The sequence below is a fragment of the Danio rerio genome, chromosome 16, assembly GCF_052040795.2.
Source record: "Danio rerio strain M-AB ecotype USA chromosome 16, GRCz13ab, whole genome shotgun sequence".
Taxonomy (NCBI): domain Eukaryota; kingdom Metazoa; phylum Chordata; class Actinopteri; order Cypriniformes; family Danionidae; genus Danio; species Danio rerio.
In genome coordinates this window covers 19,949,795-19,965,776 of record NC_141036.1, presented here as the reverse complement: position 1 = coordinate 19,965,776, position 15,982 = coordinate 19,949,795, and positions in this window count along the sequence as shown.

Sequence of the window (15,982 nt, the reverse complement as noted above, 5' to 3'; positions counted from 1 at the left end):
TCAGAGCCAGCAGAGGTCAAAATAAGCAGTAATGCAAACTCAGTCAGAGACAAAGATTTTCACTTGCAACTTGCTTTAACATGTTTAACAGTGCATGAAATGTTGTCTAAAACAAAAAGAAAATGCTTTTTAGTGGCTGGATCTGGTTTTATCACATTCTGAATTGAACGTTGAAAATGAGCTTTTCAGAGCCAGCAGAGGTCAAAATAAGCAGTAATGCAAACTCAGTCATAGACATAGATTTTCACTTGCAACTTGCTTTAACATGTTTAACAGTGCATGAAATGTTATCTAAAACAAAAAGAATAATGCATTTTAGTGGCTGGATCTGGTTTTATCACTTTCTGAATTCAACGTTGAAAATGAGCTGTTCTCAGCCAGCAGAGGTCAAAATAAGCAGTAATGCAAACTCAGTCATAGACATAGATTTTCACTTGCAACTTGCTTTAACATATTTAACAGTGCATGAAATGTTGTCTAAAACAAAAAGAAAATGCTTTTTAGTGGCTGGAACTGGTTTTATCACATTCTGAATTGAACGTTGAAAATGAGCTTTTCAGAGCCAGCAGAGGTCAAAATAAGCAGTAATGCAAACTCAGTCAGAGACATAGATTTTCACTTGCAACTTGCTTTAACATGTTTAACAGTGCATGAAATGTTGTCTAAAACAAAAAGATAATGCTTTTTAGTGGCTGGAACTGGTTTTATCACATTCTAAATTGAACGTTGAAAATGAGCTTATCTCAGCCAGCAGAAGGGTCAAATCACAGTAATGCAAACTCAGTCAGTGACATAGATTTTCACTTGCAACTTACTTAAACATATTTAACAGTGCATGAAATGTTGTCTAAAACAAAAAGATAATGCTTTTTAGTAGCTGGATCTGGTTTTATCACATTCTGAATTGAACGTTGAAAATGAGCTTTTCAGAGCCAGCAGAGGTCAAAATAAGCAGTAATGCAAACTCAGTCATAGACATAGATTTTCACTTGCAACTTTCTTAAACATATTTAACAGTGCATGAAATGTTGTCTAAAACAAAAAGAAAATGCTTTTTAGTGGCTGGAACTGGTTTTATCACATTCTGAATTCAACGTTGAAAATGAGCTTTTCAGAGCGAGCAGAGGTCAAAATAAGCAGTAATGCAAACTCAGTCAGAGACATAGATTTTCACTTGCAACTTGCTTTAACATGTTTAACAGTGCATGAAATGTTGTCTAAAACAAAAAGATAATGCTTTTTAGTGGCTGGAACTGGTTTTATCACATTCTAAATTGAACGTTGAAAATGAGCTTTTCAGAGCCAGCAGAGGTCAAAATAAGCAGTAATGCAAACTCAGTCATAGACATAGATTTTCACTTGCAACTTGCTTTAACATGTTTAACAGTGCATGAAATGTTGTCTAAAACAAAAAGAAAATGCTTTTTAGTGGCTGGAACTGGTTTTATTACATTCTGAATTCAACGTTGAAAATGAGCTTTTCAGAGCCAGCAGAGGTCAAAATAAGCAGTAATGCAAACTCAGTCATAGACATAGATTTTCACTTGCAACTTGCTTTAACATGTTTACAGTGCATGAAATGTTATCTAAAACAAAAAGAATAATGCATTTTAGTGGCTGGATCTGGTTTTATCACTTTCTGAATACAACGTTGAAAATGAGCTGTTCTCAGCCAGCAGAGGTCAAAATAAGCAGTAATGCAAACTCAGTCATAGACATAGATTTTCACTTGCAACTTGCTTTAACATATTTAACAGTGCATGAAATGTTGTCTAAAACAAAAAGAATAATGCATTTTAGTGGCTGGATCTGGTTTTATCACTTTCTGAATTCAACGTTGAAAATGAGCTGTTCTCAGCCAGCAGAGGTCAAAATAAGCAGTAATGCAAACTCAGTCATAGACATAGATTTTCACTTGCAACTTGCTTTAACATATTTAACAGTGCATGAAATGTTGTCTAAAACAAAAAGAAAATGCTTTTTAGTGGCTGGAACTGGTTTTATCACATTCTGAATTGAACGTTGAAAATGAGCTTTTCAGAGCCAGCAGAGATCAAAATAAGCAGTAATGCAAACTCAGTCAGAGACAAAGATTTTCACTTGCAACTTGCTTTAACATGTTTAACAGTGCATGAAATGTTGTCTAAAACAAAAAGAAAATGCTTTTTAGTGGCTGGATCTGGTTTTATCACATTCTGAATTGAACGTTGAAAATGAGCTTTTCAGAGCCAGCAGAGGTCAAAATAAGCAGTAATGCAAACTCAGTCATAGACATAGATTTTCACTTGCAACTTGCTTTAACATGTTTAACAGTGCATGAAATGTTGTCTAAAACAAAAAGAAAATGCTTTTTAGTGGCTGGAACTGGTTTTATCACATTCTGAATTGAACGTTGAAAATGAGCTTTTCAGAGCCAGCAGAGGTCAAAATAAGCAGTAATGCAAACTCAGTCAGAGACAAAGATTTTCACTTGCAACTTGCTTTAACATGTTTAACAGTGCATGAAATGTTGTCTAAAACAAAAAGAAAATGCTTTTTAGTGGCTGGATCTGGTTTTATCACATTCTGAATTGAACGTTGAAAATGAGCTTTTCAGAGCCAGCAGAGGTCAAAATAAGCAGTAATGCAAACTCAGTCATAGACATAGATTTTCACTTGCAACTTGCTTTAACATGTTTAACAGTGCATGAAATGTTATCTAAAACAAAAAGAATAATGCATTTTAGTGGCTGGATCTGGTTTTATCACTTTCTGAATTCAACGTTGAAAATGAGCTGTTCTCAGCCAGCAGAGGTCAAAATAAGCAGTAATGCAAACTCAGTCAGAGACATAGATTTTCACTTGCAACTTGCTTTAACATGTTTAACAGTGCATGAATTGTTGTCTAAAACAAAAAGAAAATGCTTTTTAGTGGCTGGAACTGGTTTTATCACATTCTGAATTGAACGTTGAAAATGAGCTTTTCAGAGCCAGCAGAGGTCAAAATAAGCAGTGATGCAAACTCAGTCATAGACATAGATTTTCACTTGCAACTTTCTTAAACATATTTAACAGTGCATGAAATGTTGTCTAAAACAAAAAGAAAATGCTTTTTAGTGGCTGGAACTGGTTTTATCACATTCTGAATTGAACGTTGAAAATGAGCTTTTCAGAGCCAGCAGAGGTCAAAATAAGCAGTAATGCAAACTCAGTCAGAGACATAGACTTTCACTTGCAACTTGCTTTAACATGTTTAACAGTGCATGAAATGTTGTCTAAAACAAAAAGATAATGCTTTTTAGTGGCTGGAACTGGTTTTATCACATTCTAAATTGAACGTTGAAAATGAGCTTATCTCAGCCAGCAGAAGGGTCAAATCACAGTAATGCAAACTCAGTCATAGACATAGATTTTCACTTGCAACTTGCTTTAACATGTTTAACAGTGCATGAAATGTTGTCTAAAACAAAAAGAAAATGCTTTTTAGTGGCTGGAACTGGTTTTATCACATTCTGAATTGAACGTTGAAAATGAGCTTTTCAGAGCCAGCAGAGGTCAAAATAAGCAGTAATGCAAACTCAGTCAGAGACAAAGATTTTCACTTGCAACTTGCTTTAACATGTTTAACAGTGCATGAAATGTTGTCTAAAACAAAAAGAAAATGCTTTTTAGTGGCTGGATCTGGTTTTATCACATTCTGAATTGAACGTTGAAAATGAGCTTTTCAGAGCCAGCAGAGGTCAAAATAAGCAGTAATGCAAACTCAGTCATAGACATAGATTTTCACTTGCAACTTGCTTTAACATGTTTAACAGTGCATGAAATGTTATCTAAAACAAAAAGAATAATGCATTTTAGTGGCTGGATCTGGTTTTATCACTTTCTGAATTCAACGTTGAAAATGAGCTGTTCTCAGCCAGCAGAGGTCAAAATAAGCAGTAATGCAAACTCAGTCATAGACATAGATTTTCACTTGCAACTTGCTTTAACATATTTAACAGTGCATGAAATGTTGTCTAAAACAAAAAGATAATGCTTTTTAGTGGCTGGAACTGGTTTTATCACATTCTGAATTGAACGTTGAAAATGAGCTTTTAGGAGCCAGCAGAGGTCAAAATAAGCAGTAATGCAAACTCAGTCAGAGACAAAGATTTTCACTTGCAACTTGCTTTAACATGTTTAACAGTGCATGAAATGTTGTCTAAAACAAAAAGAAAATGCTTTTTAGTGGCTGGATCTGGTTTTATCACATTCTGAATTGAACGTTGAAAATGAGCTTTTCAGAGCCAGCAGAGGTCAAAATAAGCAGTAATGCAAACTCAGTCATAGACATAGATTTTCACTTGCATCTTGCTTTAACATGTTTAACAGTGCATGAAATGTTATCTAAAACAAAAAGAATAATGCATTTTAGTGGCTGGAACTGGTTTTATCACATTCTGAATTGAACGTTGAAAATGAGCTTTTCAGAGCCAGCAGAGGTCAAAATAAGCAGTAATGCAAACTCAGTCAGAGACATAGACTTTCACTTGCAACTTGCTTTAACATGTTTAACAGTGCATGAAATGTTGTCTAAAACAAAAAGATAATGCTTTTTAGTGGCTGGAACTGGTTTTATCACATTCTAAATTGAACGTTGAAAATGAGCTTATCTCAGCCAGCAGAAGGGTCAAATCACAGTAATGCAAACTCAGTCATAGACATAGATTTTCACTTGCAACTTGCTTTAACATGTTTAACAGTGCATGAAATGTTGTCTAAAACAAAAAGAAAATGCTTTTTAGTGGCTGGAACTGGTTTTATCACATTCTGAATTGAACGTTGAAAATGAGCTTTTCAGAGCCAGCAGAGGTCAAAATAAGCAGTAATGCAAACTCAGTCAGAGACAAAGATTTTCACTTGCAACTTGCTTTAACATGTTTAACAGTGCATGAAATGTTGTCTAAAACAAAAAGAAAATGCTTTTTAGTGGCTGGATCTGGTTTTATCACATTCTGAATTGAACGTTGAAAATGAGCTTTTCAGAGCCAGCAGAGGTCAAAATAAGCAGTAATGCAAACTCAGTCATAGACATAGATTTTCACTTGCAACTTGCTTTAACATGTTTAACAGTGCATGAAATGTTATCTAAAACAAAAAGAATAATGCATTTTAGTGGCTGGATCTGGTTTTATCACTTTCTGAATTCAACGTTGAAAATGAGCTGTTCTCAGCCAGCAGAGGTCAAAATAAGCAGTAATGCAAACTCAGTCATAGACATAGATTTTCACTTGCAACTTGCTTTAACATATTTAACAGTGCATGAAATGTTGTCTAAAACAAAAAGATAATGCTTTTTAGTGGCTGGAACTGGTTTTATCACATTCTGAATTGAACGTTGAAAATGAGCTTTTAGGAGCCAGCAGAGGTCAAAATAAGCAGTAATGCAAACTCAGTCAGAGACAAAGATTTTCACTTGCAACTTGCTTTAACATGTTTAACAGTGCATGAAATGTTGTCTAAAACAAAAAGAAAATGCTTTTTAGTGGCTGGATCTGGTTTTATCACATTCTGAATTGAACGTTGAAAATGAGCTTTTCAGAGCCAGCAGAGGTCAAAATAAGCAGTAATGCAAACTCAGTCATAGACATAGATTTTCACTTGCATCTTGCTTTAACATGTTTAACAGTGCATGAAATGTTATCTAAAACAAAAAGAATAATGCATTTTAGTGGCTGGATCTGGTTTTATCACTTTCTGAATTCAACGTTGAAAATGAGCTGTTCTCAGCCAGCAGAGGTCAAAATAAGCAGTAATGCAAACTCAGTCAGAGACATAGATTTTCACTTGCAACTTGCTTTAACATGTTTAACAGTGCATGAAATGTTGTCTAAAACAAAAAGATAATGCTTTTTAGTGGCTGGAACTGGTTTTATCACATTCTAAATTGAACGTTGAAAATGAGCTTATCTCAGCCAGCAGAAGGGTCAAATCACAGTAATGCAAACTCAGTCATAGACATAGATTTTCACTTGCAACTTGCTTTACCATGTTTAACAGTGCATGAAATGTTGTCTAAAACAAAAAGAAAATGCTTTTTAGTGGCTGGAACTGGTTTTATCACATTCTGAATTGAACGTTGAAAATGAGCTTTTCAGAGCCAGCAGAGGTCAAAATAAGCAGTAATGCAAACTCAGTCAGAGACAAAGATTTTCACTTGCAACTTGCTTTAACATGTTTAACAGTGCATGAAATGTTGTCTAAAACAAAAAGAAAATGCTTTTTAGTGGCTGGATCTGGTTTTATCACATTCTGAATTGAACGTTGAAAATGAGCTTTTCAGAGCCAGCAGAGGTCAAAATAAGCAGTAATGCAAACTCAGTCATAGACATAGATTTTCACTTGCAACTTGCTTTAACATGTTTAACAGTGCATGAAATGTTATCTAAAACAAAAAGAATAATGCATTTTAGTGGCTGGATCTGGTTTTATCACTTTCTGAATTCAACGTTGAAAATGAGCTGTTCTCAGCCAGCAGAGGTCAAAATAAGCAGTAATGCAAACTCAGTCATAGACATAGATTTTCACTTGCAACTTGCTTTAACATATTTAACAGTGCATGAAATGTTGTCTAAAACAAAAAGAAAATGCTTTTTAGTGGCTGGATCTGGTTTTATCACATTCTGAATTGAACGTTGAAAATGAGCTTTTCAGAGCCAGCAGAGATCAAAATAAGCAGTAATGCAAACTCAGTCAGAGACATAGATTTTCACTTGCAACTTGCTTTAACATGTTTAACAGTGCATGAAATGTTGTCTAAAACAAAAAGATAATGCTTTTTAGTGGCTGGAACTGGTTTTATCACATTCTGAATTGAACGTTGAAAATGAGCTTTTCAGAGCCAGCAGAGGTCAAAATAAGCAGTAATGCAAACTCAGTCAGAGACATAGATTTTCACTTGCAACTTGCTTTAACATGTTTAACAGTGCATGAAATGTTGTCTAAAACAAAAAGAATGATGCATTTTAGTAGCTGGATCTGGTTTTATCACATTCTGTGATGGACGTTGAAAATGAGCTTTTCAGAGCCAGCAGAGATCAAAATAAGCAGTAATGCAAACTCAGTCATAGACATAGATTTTCACTTGCAACTTTCTCAAACATATTTAACAGTGCATGAAATGTTGTCTAAAACAAAAAGAAAATGCTTTTTAGTGGCTGGAAATGGTTTTATCACATTCTGAATTGAACGTTGAAAATGAGCTTTTCAGAGCCAGCAGAGGTCAAAATAAGCAGTAATGCAAACTCAGTCAGAGACATAGATTTTCACTTGCAACTTGCTTTAACATGTTTAACAGTGCATGAAATGTTGTCTTAAACAAAAAGATAATGCTTTTTAGTGGCTGGAACTGGTTTTATCACATTCTGAATTGAACGTTGAAAATGAGCTTTTCAGAGCCAGCAGAGGTCAAAATAAGCAGTAATGCAAACTCAGTCATAGACATAGATTTTCACTTGCAACTTTCTTAAACATTTTTAACAGTGCATGAAATGTTGTCTAAAACAAAAAGAAAATGCTTTTTAGTGGCTGGAACTGGCTTTATCACATTCTGAATTGAACGTTGAAAATGAGCTTTTCAGAGCCAGCAGAGGTCAAAATAAGCAGTAATGCAAACTCAGTCAGAGACATAGATTTTCACTTGCAACTTGCTTTAACATGTTTAACAGTGCATGAAATGTTGTCTAAAACAAAAAGATAATGCTTTTTAGTGGCTGGAACTGGTTTTATCACATTCTAAATTGAACGTTGAAAATGAGCTTATCTCAGCCAGCAGAAGGGTCAAATCACAGTAATGCAAACTCAGTCAGAGACATAGATTTTCACTTGCAACTTGCTTTAACATGTTTAACAGTGCATGAAATGTTGTCAAAAACAAAAAGAATGATGCATTTTAGTAGCTGGATCTGGTTTTATCACATTCTGTGATGGACGTTGAAAATGAGCTTTTCAGAGCCAGCAGAGATCAAAATAAGCAGTAATGCAAACTCAGTCATAGACATAGATTTTCACTTGCAACTTTCTTAAACATATTTAACAGTGCTTGAAATGTTGTCTAAAACAAAAAGAAAATGCTTTTTAGTGGCTGGAACTGGTTTTATCACATTCTGAATTGAACGTTGAAAATGAGCTTTTCAGAGCCAGCAGAGGTCAAAATAAGCAGTAATGCAAACTCAGTCAGAGACATAGATTTTCACTTGCAACTTGCTTTAACATGTTTAACAGTGCATGAAATGCTGTCTAAAACAAAAAGATAATGCTTTTTAGTGGCTGGAACTGGTTTTATCACATTCTGAATTGAACGTTGAAAATGAGCTTTTCAGAGCCAGCAGAGGTCAAAATAAGCAGTAATGCAAACTCAGTCATAGACATAGATTTACACTTGCAACTTGCTTTAACATGTTTAACAGTGCATGAAATGTTATCTAAAACAAAAAGAATAATGCATTTTAGTGGCTGGATCTGGTTTTATCACTTTCTGAATTCAACGTTGAAAATGAGCTGTTCTCAGCCAGCAGAGGTCAAAATAAGCAGTAATGCAAACTCAGTCAGAGACATAGATTTTCACTTGCAACTTGCTTTAACATGTTTAACAGTGCATGAATTGTTGTCTAAAACAAAAAGAAAATGCTTTTTAGTGGCTGGAACTGGTTTTATCACATTCTGAATTGAACGTTGAAAATGAGCTTTTCAGAGCCAGCAGAGGTCAAAATAAGCAGTGATGCAAACTCAGTCATAGACATAGATTTTCACTTGCAACTTTCTTAAACATATTTAACAGTGCATGAAATGTTGTCTAAAACAAAAAGAAAATGCTTTTTAGTGGCTGGAACTGGTTTTATCACATTCTGAATTGAACGTTGAAAATGAGCTTTTCAGAGCCAGCAGAGGTCAAAATAAGCAGTAATGCAAACTCAGTCAGAGACATAGACTTTCACTTGCAACTTGCTTTAACATGTTTAACAGTGCATGAAATGTTGTCTAAAACAAAAAGATAATGCTTTTTAGTGGCTGGAACTGGTTTTATCACATTCTAAATTGAACGTTGAAAATGAGCTTATCTCAGCCAGCAGAAGGGTAAATCACAGTAATGCAAACTCAGTCAGAGACATAGATTTTCACTTGCAACTTGCTTTAACATGTTTAACAGTGCATGAAATGTTGTCAAAAACAAAAAGAATGATGCATTTTAGTAGCTGGATCTGGTTTTATCACATTCTGTGATGGACGTTGAAAATGAGCTTTTCAGAGCCAGCAGAGATCAAAATAAGCAGTAATGCAAACTCAGTCATAGACATAGATTTTCACTTGCAACTTTCTTAAACATATTTAACAGTGCTTGAAATGTTGTCTAAAACAAAAAGAAAATGCTTTTTAGTGGCTGGAACTGGTTTTATCACATTCTGAATTGAACGTTGAAAATGAGCTTTTCAGAGCCAGCAGAGGTCAAAATAAGCAGTAATGCAAACTCAGTCAGAGACATAGATTTTCACTTGCAACTTGCTTTAACATGTTTAACAGTGCATGAAATGCTGTCTAAAACAAAAAGATAATGCTTTTTAGTGGCTGGAACTGGTTTTATCACATTCTGAATTGAACGTTGAAAATGAGCTTTTCAGAGCCAGCAGAGGTCAAAATAAGCAGTAATGTAAACTCAGTCATAGACATAGATTTTCACTTGCAACTTGCTTTAACATGTTTAACAGTGCATGAAATGTTATCTAAAACAAAAAGAATTATGCATTTTAGTGGCTGGATCTGGTTTTATCACTTTCTGAATTCAACGTTGAAAATGAGCTGTTCTCAGCCAGCAGAGGTCAAAATAAGCAGTAATGCAAACTCAGTCAGAGACATAGATTTTCACTTGCAACTTGCTTTAACATGTTTAACAGTGCATGAAATGTTGTCTAAAACAAAAAGATAATGCTTTTTAGTGGCTGGAACTGGTTTTATCACATTCTGAATTGAACGTTGAAAATGAGCTTTTAGGAGCCAGCAGAGGTCAAAATAAGCAGTAATGCAAACTCAGTCAGAGACAAAGATTTTCACTTGCAACTTGCTTTAACATGTTTAACAGTGCATGAAATGTTGTCTAAAACAAAAAGAAAATGCTTTTTAGTGGCTGGATCTGGTTTTATCACATTCTGAATTGAACGTTGAAAATGAGCTTTTCAGAGCCAGCAGAGGTCAAAATAAGCAGTGATGCAAACTCAGTCATAGACATAGATTTTCACTTGCAACTTTCTTAAACATATTTAACAGTGCATGAAATGTTGTCTAAAACAAAAAGAAAATGCTTTTTAGTGGCTGGAACTGGTTTTATCACATTCTGAATTGAACGTTGAAAATGAGCTTTTCAGAGCCAGCAGAGGTCAAAATAAGCAGTAATGCAAACTCAGTCATAGACATAGATTTTCACTTGCAACTTGCTTTAACATGTTTAACAGTGCATGAAATGTTGTCTAAAACAAAAAGATAATGCTTTTTAGTGGCTGGAACTGGTTTTATCACATTCTAAATTGAACGTTGAAAATGAGCTTATCTCAGCCAGCAGAAGGGTCAAATCACAGTAATGCAAACTCAGTCAGAGACATAGATTTTCACTTGCAACTTGCTTTAACATGTTTAACAGTGCATGAAATGTTGTCTAAAACAAAAAGAATGATGCATTTTAGTAGCTGGATCTGGTTTTATCACATTCTGTGATGGACGTTGAAAATGAGCTTTTCAGAGCCAGCAGAGATCAAAATAAGCAGTAATGCAAACTCAGTCATAGACATAGATTTTCACTTGCAACTTTCTCAAACATATTTAACAGTGCATGAAATGTTGTCTAAAACAAAAAGAAAATGCTTTTTAGTGGCTGGAACTGGTTTTATCACATTCTGAATTGAACGTTGAAAATGAGCTTTTCAGAGCCAGCAGAGGTCAAAATAAGCAGTAATGCAAACTCAGTCAGAGACATAGATTTTCACTTGCAACTTGCTTTAACATGTTTAACAGTGCATGAAATGTTGTCTTAAACAAAAAGATAATGCTTTTTAGTGGCTGGAACTGGTTTTATCACATTCTGAATTGAACGTTGAAAATGAGCTTTTCAGAGCCAGCAGAGGTCAAAATAAGCAGTAATGCAAACTCAGTCATAGACATAGATTTTCACTTGCAACTTTCTTAAACATATTTAACAGTGCATGAAATGTTGTCTAAAACAAAAAGAAAATGCTTTTTAGTGGCTGGAACTGGTTTTATCACATTCTGAATTGAACGTTGAAAATGAGCTTTTCAGAGCCAGCAGAGGTCAAAATAAGCAGTAATGCAAACTCAGTCAGAGACATAGATTTTCACTTGCAACTTGCTTTAACATGTTTAACAGTGCATGAAATGTTGTCTAAAACAAAAAGATAATGCTTTTTAGTGGCTGGAACTGGTTTTATCACATTCTAAATTGAACGTTGAAAATGAGCTTATCTCAGCCAGCAGAAGGGTCAAATCACAGTAATGCAAACTCAGTCAGTGACATAGATTTTCACTTGCAACTTACTTAAACATATTTAACAGTGCATGAAATGTTGTCTAAAACAAAAAGATAATGCTTTTTAGTAGCTGGATCTGGTTTTATCACATTCTGAATTGAACGTTGAAAATGAGCTTTTCAGAGCCAGCAGAGGTCAAAATAAGCAGTAATGCAAACTCAGTCATAGACATAGATTTTCACTTGCAACTTTCTTAAACATATTTAACAGTGCATGAAATGTTGTCTAAAACAAAAAGAAAATGCTTTTTAGTGGCTGGAACTGGTTTTATCACATTCTGAATTCAACGTTGAAAATGAGCTTTTCAGAGCGAGCAGAGGTCAAAATAAGCAGTAATGCAAACTCAGTCAGAGACATAGATTTTCACTTGCAACTTGCTTTAACATGTTTAACAGTGCATGAAATGTTGTCTAAAACAAAAAGATAATGCTTTTTAGTGGCTGGAACTGGTTTTATCACATTCTAAATTGAACGTTGAAAATGAGCTTTTCAGAGCCAGCAGAGGTCAAAATAAGCAGTAATGCAAACTCAGTCATAGACATAGATTTTCACTTGCAACTTGCTTTAACATGTTTAACAGTGCATGAAATGTTGTCTAAAACAAAAAGAAAATGCTTTTTAGTGGCTGGAACTGGTTTTATTACATTCTGAATTCAACGTTGAAAATGAGCTTTTCAGAGCCAGCAGAGGTCAAAATAAGCAGTAATGCAAACTCAGTCATAGACATAGATTTTCACTTGCAACTTGCTTTAACATGTTTACAGTGCATGAAATGTTATCTAAAACAAAAAGAATAATGCATTTTAGTGGCTGGATCTGGTTTTATCACTTTCTGAATACAACGTTGAAAATGAGCTGTTCTCAGCCAGCAGAGGTCAAAATAAGCAGTAATGCAAACTCAGTCATAGACATAGATTTTCACTTGCAACTTGCTTTAACATATTTAACAGTGCATGAAATGTTGTCTAAAACAAAAAGAATAATGCATTTTAGTGGCTGGATCTGGTTTTATCACTTTCTGAATTCAACGTTGAAAATGAGCTGTTCTCAGCCAGCAGAGGTCAAAATAAGCAGTAATGCAAACTCAGTCATAGACATAGATTTTCACTTGCAACTTGCTTTAACATATTTAACAGTGCATGAAATGTTGTCTAAAACAAAAAGAAAATGCTTTTTAGTGGCTGGAACTGGTTTTATCACATTCTGAATTGAACGTTGAAAATGAGCTTTTCAGAGCCAGCAGAGATCAAAATAAGCAGTAATGCAAACTCAGTCAGAGACAAAGATTTTCACTTGCAACTTGCTTTAACATGTTTAACAGTGCATGAAATGTTGTCTAAAACAAAAAGAAAATGCTTTTTAGTGGCTGGATCTGGTTTTATCACATTCTGAATTGAACGTTGAAAATGAGCTTTTCAGAGCCAGCAGAGGTCAAAATAAGCAGTAATGCAAACTCAGTCATAGACATAGATTTTCACTTGCAACTTGCTTTAACATGTTTAACAGTGCATGAAATGTTGTCTAAAACAAAAAGAAAATGCTTTTTAGTGGCTGGAACTGGTTTTATCACATTCTGAATTGAACGTTGAAAATGAGCTTTTCAGAGCCAGCAGAGGTCAAAATAAGCAGTAATGCAAACTCAGTCAGAGACAAAGATTTTCACTTGCAACTTGCTTTAACATGTTTAACAGTGCATGAAATGTTGTCTAAAACAAAAAGAAAATGCTTTTTAGTGGCTGGATCTGGTTTTATCACATTCTGAATTGAACGTTGAAAATGAGCTTTTCAGAGCCAGCAGAGGTCAAAATAAGCAGTAATGCAAACTCAGTCATAGACATAGATTTTCACTTGCAACTTGCTTTAACATGTTTAACAGTGCATGAAATGTTATCTAAAACAAAAAGAATAATGCATTTTAGTGGCTGGATCTGGTTTTATCACTTTCTGAATTCAACGTTGAAAATGAGCTGTTCTCAGCCAGCAGAGGTCAAAATAAGCAGTAATGCAAACTCAGTCAGAGACATAGATTTTCACTTGCAACTTGCTTTAACATGTTTAACAGTGCATGAATTGTTGTCTAAAACAAAAAGAAAATGCTTTTTAGTGGCTGGAACTGGTTTTATCACATTCTGAATTGAACGTTGAAAATGAGCTTTTCAGAGCCAGCAGAGGTCAAAATAAGCAGTGATGCAAACTCAGTCATAGACATAGATTTTCACTTGCAACTTTCTTAAACATATTTAACAGTGCATGAAATGTTGTCTAAAACAAAAAGAAAATGCTTTTTAGTGGCTGGAACTGGTTTTATCACATTCTGAATTGAACGTTGAAAATGAGCTTTTCAGAGCCAGCAGAGGTCAAAATAAGCAGTAATGCAAACTCAGTCAGAGACATAGACTTTCACTTGCAACTTGCTTTAACATGTTTAACAGTGCATGAAATGTTGTCTAAAACAAAAAGATAATGCTTTTTAGTGGCTGGAACTGGTTTTATCACATTCTAAATTGAACGTTGAAAATGAGCTTATCTCAGCCAGCAGAAGGGTCAAATCACAGTAATGCAAACTCAGTCATAGACATAGATTTTCACTTGCAACTTGCTTTAACATGTTTAACAGTGCATGAAATGTTGTCTAAAACAAAAAGAAAATGCTTTTTAGTGGCTGGAACTGGTTTTATCACATTCTGAATTGAACGTTGAAAATGAGCTTTTCAGAGCCAGCAGAGGTCAAAATAAGCAGTAATGCAAACTCAGTCAGAGACAAAGATTTTCACTTGCAACTTGCTTTAACATGTTTAACAGTGCATGAAATGTTGTCTAAAACAAAAAGAAAATGCTTTTTAGTGGCTGGATCTGGTTTTATCACATTCTGAATTGAACGTTGAAAATGAGCTTTTCAGAGCCAGCAGAGGTCAAAATAAGCAGTAATGCAAACTCAGTCATAGACATAGATTTTCACTTGCAACTTGCTTTAACATGTTTAACAGTGCATGAAATGTTATCTAAAACAAAAAGAATAATGCATTTTAGTGGCTGGATCTGGTTTTATCACTTTCTGAATTCAACGTTGAAAATGAGCTGTTCTCAGCCAGCAGAGGTCAAAATAAGCAGTAATGCAAACTCAGTCATAGACATAGATTTTCACTTGCAACTTGCTTTAACATATTTAACAGTGCATGAAATGTTGTCTAAAACAAAAAGATAATGCTTTTTAGTGGCTGGAACTGGTTTTATCACATTCTGAATTGAACGTTGAAAATGAGCTTTTAGGAGCCAGCAGAGGTCAAAATAAGCAGTAATGCAAACTCAGTCAGAGACAAAGATTTTCACTTGCAACTTGCTTTAACATGTTTAACAGTGCATGAAATGTTGTCTAAAACAAAAAGAAAATGCTTTTTAGTGGCTGGATCTGGTTTTATCACATTCTGAATTGAACGTTGAAAATGAGCTTTTCAGAGCCAGCAGAGGTCAAAATAAGCAGTAATGCAAACTCAGTCATAGACATAGATTTTCACTTGCATCTTGCTTTAACATGTTTAACAGTGCATGAAATGTTATCTAAAACAAAAAGAATAATGCATTTTAGTGGCTGGAACTGGTTTTATCACATTCTGAATTGAACGTTGAAAATGAGCTTTTCAGAGCCAGCAGAGGTCAAAATAAGCAGTAATGCAAACTCAGTCAGAGACATAGACTTTCACTTGCAACTTGCTTTAACATGTTTAACAGTGCATGAAATGTTGTCTAAAACAAAAAGATAATGCTTTTTAGTGGCTGGAACTGGTTTTATCACATTCTAAATTGAACGTTGAAAATGAGCTTATCTCAGCCAGCAGAAGGGTCAAATCACAGTAATGCAAACTCAGTCATAGACATAGATTTTCACTTGCAACTTGCTTTAACATGTTTAACAGTGCATGAAATGTTGTCTAAAACAAAAAGAAAATGCTTTTTAGTGGCTGGAACTGGTTTTATCACATTCTGAATTGAACGTTGAAAATGAGCTTTTCAGAGCCAGCAGAGGTCAAAATAAGCAGTAATGCAAACTCAGTCAGAGACAAAGATTTTCACTTGCAACTTGCTTTAACATGTTTAACAGTGCATGAAATGTTGTCTAAAACAAAAAGAAAATGCTTTTTAGTGGCTGGATCTGGTTTTATCACATTCTGAATTGAACGTTGAAAATGAGCTTTTCAGAGCCAGCAGAGGTCAAAATAAGCAGTAATGCAAACTCAGTCATAGACATAGATTTTCACTTGCAACTTGCTTTAACATGTTTAACAGTGCATGAAATGTTATCTAAAACAAAAAGAATAATGCATTTTAGTGGCTGGATCTGGTTTTATCACTTTCTGAATTCAACGTTGAAAATGAGCTGTTCTCAGCCAGCAGAGGTCAAAATAAGCAGTAATGCAAACTCAGTCATAGACATA